Source organism: Podarcis bocagei (genome assembly GCF_964188305.1).
Source record: "Podarcis bocagei genome assembly, chromosome: 1".
Taxonomy (NCBI): Eukaryota; Metazoa; Chordata; class Lepidosauria; order Squamata; family Lacertidae; genus Podarcis; species Podarcis bocagei.
In genome coordinates this window covers 55,291,392-55,299,598 of record NC_138125.1, presented here as the reverse complement: position 1 = coordinate 55,299,598, position 8,207 = coordinate 55,291,392, and the positions used below count along the sequence as shown (strand labels likewise).

Genomic DNA, 8,207 nt, shown 5'->3' with positions numbered 1-8,207 from the left:
CTGCTCTGATCAGTTACTCAGGAGGTGCCTGGATTGGTGGTGTGGGGGTGGATGCGTGGGTGGGAGGGTGAGTGGGAGGGGGGGTTTGCTTCTCTCTGTCTCCAAGTCAGGCAGAGAACACGAACTGATTTTTTTAGGGTGGGTTTTTTTTGGTGGGTTTTTTTTTTTTTGCCTTTCTCCTGGAAGAGTACAGAGACACACATTTCGCGAAATCTACACAGCCTTTTGCTAGGGTGCACACACCGCTCCAAACGCTGGAGTTTTTATTTATGTAATCTCCCCCCACACCCTTTTCTTCCCTTCGCAGTCCTCTCGCCAAAAAATTCCCTAGAAAACCAGCTTCTAAGGCGTGTGGGGAGGAAATCGGTTGTGTGTGGGGCTTCCCCCCTTTTTTTCTTTTTAGGTGGGGGGTGTTGTTGTTTCATTTGATTTCTATTTCATTGTTTTGGTGGTTGTTCTTTTCTTTGGCTTTTCCGAAATGCTTTTTGTTTTGTTTATTTTGACACCCACCCAACCCCCCTCTTTCGCACACATAAGTGGAGAAGATGTGGCAAGGTAGGTCTCTCTGCACTCTGTCTCGCTCCCTCTGTGTCTCTGTTGTGTTTGTGTGTGGTGTGTGCACTTGTGCTTTTGCTTTTTGCAAAGTTTTCTGATTTCAGTTGCCGGATGCTTTTGCAAAGAGCAGACTTTGCTGATTTGCTGTTGCTGACTGCCTTTTGGAAAGCTGCACGATGCATTGGCCAGCAAACCCTCCCTTTAGGAAAGCAACAAGGAGGGGAAAGTTCTCTAGACTGCCATGGGTTGTATTTGCAGTGTGTTGAATTGTGTTTTTTGCAAGGGGAGAAATTAAAAGCAGTGGGGGGGGGGCATGCCACCTTGGGAGGATAAAGGTGATGGATCTCCCTGCCCAATCTTTTTAAAAAGCCCTGTCAAAATTGGGCAGAGGAAATATATATATATGAATGAAGTTTCCACCCATCTGGGGCAGACCTTGCTAGTCTCAGTTTGCTATACTGGGGCAAAGGGGAGAAGTGCTTTATTAATGAATGAAATACTGATTACATAAAAGCTGTGCAATGTTGCTGCAGAATCCGGGCAAAGGTAAGGAAGGAAATATATTTTGGGGGCATAGAGGGATTAGCCAGCAAACTCTCAGATGGACTATATAGAGGCAGAATGAGATGTGGGTCTATAGGGAGAGGAAACCAGGACTCCAAGAGTCTTCTCTGATGCAAGAGTGAGAAACTGCCACAGTCTCCAACCACCTGTAGAGGGAAATCTTTATACACAATAATTCCCCCTCCCTCATAGCGGTGTGTAGAAGAAAACGAAAGAGAACATCCAATTCCAAACTTTGGTGGGAATGCAAGAGCTAGATTTATTCAGGGGTGTCTGCAAATTGCCCATACTCTTTTTGGCAATTCTGTGTTGGCTCACAGGAAGCCAATGGGAAACAACACACCGATCCTTTGGCACTCACTCGGGCTGTCTTCAGTGCCGTTCCTCTTGAAGAAGTGAATAGCAACAGATGTCTTGCCCGAGAAGTTCTGATTTATCATTCATTTCAAGGTGCTTTCAGGATAGTGGCTATTCCAAGCCTGTGTTTTTGTTCCTTGCAAAGTCAGCCCTAGAAATTAGTAGCTATCACGACTGCAGTCCTGAGCATACTTTAAACTAGGGTGCAAGACCCACTGAACTCATCTGGCACATACTTGTGAGGTAGCATGGTTAGGGGCACATGGCACTCTGTCGAGGAGAATGGGGACGATCCTGGTTTTTGACCACCCCTTTGCCCCGGGGAGAATTTGGTTCAACTCCAGGTTGATTATGAACAGGGAGTCCGGAAGGAAGAGAGAGATAGCGAGCAAGAGAGAATTTTACTGCTACTTGTGGTGTTGACGCTACAACATCTTTTAACTCTGCTTACAGTGACCCTGATTCTGACAGTTGTGTGTACACTGGGAGCTGCTTCATTAGAATCCCATGTAGAACAAACTGGGGATTCAGGGACAGGAGCTGCAGAGTGGAAGGCTACCATCGCATAGTGGTAGACTGAATATTTCAGCTTACGCCTGAAAAAGACTCGGAGAGCTGGGAGTCTTAAACCTAAAGTTCATGTTTATGGCACTGTAGGATGGAAGAGCAACAGTATACAGACCTACGGTGGTGAACCCAACATTGTAGTCAAAAGACCGGTGCCTCAGTCGTGCTGTGACGTCAAAGGCTGTAACGTGCCTAGCTTTAGTCAAGGCTTTCAGTCCTCTTTGGAGTCTTGCTATCAGGGCCGATCACATATTTCTCTTGTTTTGCAATGATGCATGGACTGCGCTTTAGGTTATAAACTACCAAACACCCCTCAAGTTGAAATGTTAATATAAGTACCCTTTGGTTTCCATGCCTTATCTTATATAGCCATTTATGTCCTGAAATGGATACATGCAGGCTATGCCACAATATCCCTCGCATCAGCAGTCAGATTCACTGTAGAACGTAAAGTCTACAATAGTCATCTCTGGCTGCTTTGAGTGGCTTAATGAATAGTGGCAAAGGGCAGAACAATGGTTGATTTCCCCCTGCTCTCTTCATTGTTACACCAGGTGGGTTCAGTCATTACGTGCCATAAGACTTCTTCATAAGGCTTGGTGCCACTAGTTGGACAGCTGTCGCTTCTGTTAAATTGTTGATCTTCTCAGACCTACCAGAAGTGGTCCACCCTCCTGCCCTGCCACCTCACCTGGGGGCTTCAAATCGGAAAACACAAAACCAAATCCAAGTTTACATGAAACTTCCTGATTTGTCAGTCAAATTCTGCTCTGGGCAACTCATTTTTGCCATATCCACAGTTAGACAATTAGACGATGCTGTCTCTAGTGAGCCATGGTTCTGCTTCTTGGGTCTCAAGCTGAATGAAACCATAATGGGTCAATGGCATAACATTTTAGGGCAGCCCTAGGCGATGGGAGCCTTTCTTAACAGGAACAATTTGTGAGCTCTTTTCATGGACGCTCTTAGTTGCAAACCTGGACACAGTTATGGCTGTATCAGTCCCATTCAACTTAATTGGACTTATGTACAGTGGAGAATTGAAGCCTTGAAGAGGAAACTGATGCATTTGGTCCATGTTACTGACAATGAAGTGATTGATTGGTAGCCATGGAATAAACCCGGAATCAAAAGAGTATGAACATATAAGGGACCGTTTTGCAAAGGTGGAAACATACTTCACTTTAGTGCAGAAGAACAGAAATAGAGAATGGTGCTCAATCTGACCAAAAGAAGAAGAAGAAAGAAAATACATGGATTAGTAAAGGGTGCTGGGAGCACTTGAGATTTTATAAAAGAAAATGAGGTAGCTACAATGGGTCATCTTGGTTGTGATGTACAGAACTCTGGCTTTTCACACACATTTGCTAAAAATAGCCGACAGAGTGGCATCTGATGGAAAGACCTGCTGGCTAAACATTATATCTGTATGTACAATTATGCATCACTACAATACAATAAACCAACCATCTCTTCTATAGGTGAATAATAGTGTACTACAGCTGGTGGTGTACTATCACAAGAAGAGTCTTTTAGTTTTTTTACTGCAAATTCCAAAAAGCAGAGCTTAACTTGTTAAACTTTTTCTCTTTCATATTTGAAATATAAACATGAATAATCTAATGATAAATAACTAGGAAACTGTTACAATGCAAAGTGGATAATATAGTGAACCTTTCATTTAAACATATAATAATACCGTGTAGATATTTCAGGCTGCAACCCTACACTTACCAGAAAGTAAGCCTCATTGAACTCAGTGGGACTTAGTTCTAAGTAGGAATGCATGTTAATATATGAAAATAAAATTATATTGTTGGCATCTGGATGTACACACCAAAGGTAGGTAACCTAACCACACATTGTTTCTGCTTTCATATACCTCACCGAGTGATGACAATTACAGCTATTCCTAAGGAAATTCATTATTCAGCAATTCAGCAATTTCTCCAATACTTTATGGCTGCCAGGCCACTGTTAACTTAGAAACAAGTGATCTAAACCCACTGAGGAGCCAAAAACCCAGAAAAAGTTCTATACACTTACTTGAGTATATGACATCTTACTTTTCTTTGAGTCTGTTTTCGGATTTCCAGAAGACATGGCAGGTCTAAGATGAACCACAGTCTAGCACCTATGATTTGGAACACATCTTTCTACTGTCCCACATTGGCATGGGCAGTCTTTGTTTGGCAGCCCTGCCTGTTCTCGGACTATTCAGAGTTTAAGGAAAGTGGGTGTGAAAAATAAGAAGAAATGGAAAATGAAAAATATAGGGTTGGATGTCCAGCACAATAAAGGATAGTGTAAAATTATAGCTGAGAACATGGGATCTGGTGGCTACCCTAGTATACATCATGGACACACACACACACAACACCAAATGAAGAGGAGGATGTCATGCTCTCTGAGTATAACTGAACATTTTTGTTCAAGACTTGATGCTATGATAGCCAGGTAGTGCCTCTTCTAACAGCACAGCACATTTCTAAAGGCCAGACCACACAATAATACAACTACCACATTTCTATTTGTGCCATGTCCATTCTTTCATCAACTGATGACTTCTGTCCTAGCCACTGACACTCCCCTAATTTTTGATACATCAGCATCTGCTGCTGCTGCTGCTGCTGCATCACTATGACTAGAAGTAGAAGCTTAAAAATGCCGCCTAGCTCACTGGAAATAACTGGTATGGTGCAGGAGCCATGCTCCCCCATCAAGGCTTTGTCACCAGTTGCTGTATGTCCAATATGACACTGCCTATAAGCCACAGTGCGGCTTGGTCCTGATATTTTACTTACTTATTATCTATAAAATTATAGACCACCTTCTGGGGACTAACCCACTCAATATGCCTTACATGTCATAAAAACACAATGCAGATTCTAATTACCAAGGCAGCAGAATTAACTATCATTTTAAATGCACAGGTCAGTTAAGACTGATAATAAATATCTCAGAAGAAATAAAAAAGCTATGCATTCTAATATAATCCTCTGAAATAAGGCCTTATGAGAAGGCAACCCACAATAAATGGGTTTTTTAAACCTTTTTAAAGTTTGTCTTTTTAAGGGCATCTGCACCACTTGGCAGGCGGGAATACATAATCTGAAGGCCACTACAGATTGCCTTGGACAAGCCATCAGTGCTCAGATCTGGTTTTCCTGGTGTAAATTAGGAAAGATGCGTTCATAGAACATGAGTTCACAGGAACATGAAATGGATTATATGCTTTTCATTGAACCAGTTAATGTTCAAATGATTGGATGTGAGAATTGAATTTACACCAAACCATTCAGAAATGCATATTCAAAGCAAACTTAATACATACACTGACTAGCATGCTATATCACCAGGTTAGGGAACATTAGGCCAGTGAAACTACTAAGCCACCTTTCTTAAAAATACCCATCTTCATAAAAATAACCCTAACCCTAATAATTGCACCGATATCTACTAAATAAAGGGTCTACCAAGGGTCATAGATATTGTTGTCCATCCAAGCAGCTTTTCTGCAGATGAAACTCATTCATTGTTTTCTGCCAGGTGGACAACCCTACTGCCGCTTCCTTTTTCTCCCCAAACACACATCATTCACTACTATGACTAAAGATTTTGGTCCACGTAATACAGAATTAGATACCTAGATTGAACTGCTGTTTTATGTCCAGGGCAATTTACGCAACAAGTCTGATAGTATGTATAAGCAAGTACATAGATCCATTGTTTCAGTCCCAGTACAAACGATGGAATCATAGAATTGTAGAGCTGGAAGGGACCCGGAGGGCTACCTTGTCCAACTCCCTGCAATGCAGGAATCTCAACAAAAGCATCCATGGCAGATGGCCATCCAGCCTCTGCTTAAAAGCCTCCAAGATATATCCTATCTTTCAGCACAATGTGTCCAAGGCAGCTAACAATAAAAATATACAAATGGAACATGAAAGCAAATACTGAAAAAATAACAAAAACAACAATAAACCAAAGAAAGAGCCGGTGAAAACAGCAAAGCAATTAAAAACAACCATGAAGTCCAAATTCTCATTTAACTATGAGTAACCAGCTGAAGAGTTGAAATATTTGATTGTTGGTCAAGGGCTTAATATTTTATCAAATACATTATGGCTACTTGACTGGTAATGACAATAGATCATTCCTCTACTTGCTGTCAACAACAAAAATATATGGAGGTTTTTGCCAGGTTTCACTTAAAAAATAAATAAATTACTACTTATTTTCAGTCAAGAATTCCCTGACTGAAATCTACCCATAAAATCTTTTTATGGATCTTTCTTAAAAGTCTTCATTCAAGAAGAGTTTGTCTAGACTTCTCCGTTCCTCACACCCCATCACATCCATTGTTGCTGGATATAGAAAATGGTACCAAATACCGTTATGCTATGTTGGAAATCGGAAAAGAATGGTGCTCAAGAAGGCCTTAACACTTAACAAATTTCATATTTACATATACTAAAGAAGCAGTTATGTTATTCTCAGTGTCTCTACAGCACTGGTAGTCAAATTTCTTGCCTTCAAGGAACCTTTTTGAAAGGAATCATGTCACCTTCCAGATGTTTTCGTACTGCAACACCCACCATCGCTGACCGTTGGCCATACTGGCTGTAGATGATGGGAGTTTGTTTCATAAAATTAATATACCACTTGAGAAAAAATAACCCTCAATGTGATTTGCAAAAACAATAAAATTATCACTAAAAAATTATAACCATGATTTAAAACATACAGAAAGTTAAAACCACAATAGAATAGACTAGATCAAATAACATTTCATACAAACTTTCTAAACATCTAGGTAGGCTTGTCTAAATAAGAGCTGGAGTTCAACTGCATCTGGAAGACTACTAGTTCTCCACCTTTGTTCTAGAGGAATAGGCTGCAACTTTATATGCTCCAACATTTATCCGGTGAAAACAGGGACGTCCCATTCTGTAATAATTTTACTATTTATACCCCACACATTTTACTGGGTTGCCCCAGCCACTCTGGGCAGTTTCCAACATCCATAAAAACACAATAAGACATTAAACATAAAAAACACTTCCCTCTACAGGATTACCTTCAGATGGCTCATGGGTTGGATAACTCCATACCCTCTAACATTTTTCCAATGAAAATAGGGACATCTTAAGGAAAAGTGGGACATTCCAGGATCAAATCGGAAACCAGGATGGCTTCTCTAAATCAGGGGCATCCCTGGAAAATAGGGACACTTGGAGGGTCTGCAACTTAAGTTCAGACCTAGGACTCACCCTTAGCCCAAACATTCATAATGAAACCTGCTTCTTAATTGGTTTTGCCATGAATATGCATGGTTGTAGTGATGCTACCCAGTTGTGAGTCCTGTGCTGTACTTTATTTGAGTACTGTTCAGCCTGCCATTAAGCATTGTGAATGGAAGCTAAGGCCATAAACATTCCCAACACATCCCTGTGAATGGATGTTGCAGGAGGAAAAGACTGGGGATAGAGGTCAATATATCTTTTTGGGAAATTTGTCTGCTGCTATTGATCTTCACGTTGTGGAACCCCTGATAAGTTTTTGAGGAACCTAACAGTTTTGAAAACCAGCATTTTACATTTTACATTTCTTGTGAAATAATGACATTCTAATCTTTCCTAACTAGGCATGGTGAAAAGTTTAATTCAGTCTGCATTTTAAAGCAAACTGACCTCATCTGCCTCTCTTGGATTCGAATGTAATTATGCTTCATGTTCCACACTTTTGCAGTATGGTTATCAGTTCAAAATAAAAATAAAAATGCATAAAAGTAAGTAGGATAAAATAGTTTAGTAGAGCATAAAATGCATTTAAAAACATATCTTGTAATAAAATATGCATTTAGACACAAGTATTTATATAGATTTTTATTTTTTTATTTTTTAAAAAAGCAGATTTGTGTGGAAATGGGGTAGAATGGACTTACGAATAAACATTTGCAAAAATCGACATGAATCGGAAACAGTCTCATCCATCTATCCCTATTCATAACCCATGTTCATGGCTCTAAGAGCATTTCTAGGCAAATATCCATTCAAAATGCCTTATAATCAAAAACAACAAAAGATAAAAAGATCAGTGATACAAAAATTAAAAACTTAAATCTACAACTCAGCAACAATCCACATTTTTTTTTAAAAAAA

General features: G+C 40.2%; 1 long non-coding RNA gene across 2 annotated transcripts in view; it reads left to right on the top strand.

The window, feature by feature from the left end:
- The first annotated feature begins 455 nt into the window (after positions 1 to 455).
- LOC308571518 overlaps positions 456 to 8,207 on the top strand; it is a 107,872-nt gene continuing 100,120 nt past the window's right edge. For both annotated transcript variants that reach the window (XR_014001500.1, XR_014001501.1), the window contains exon 1: positions 456 to 555. This is a non-coding gene — a long non-coding RNA (uncharacterized lncRNA). The remainder of the gene's footprint in view (positions 556 to 8,207) is intronic.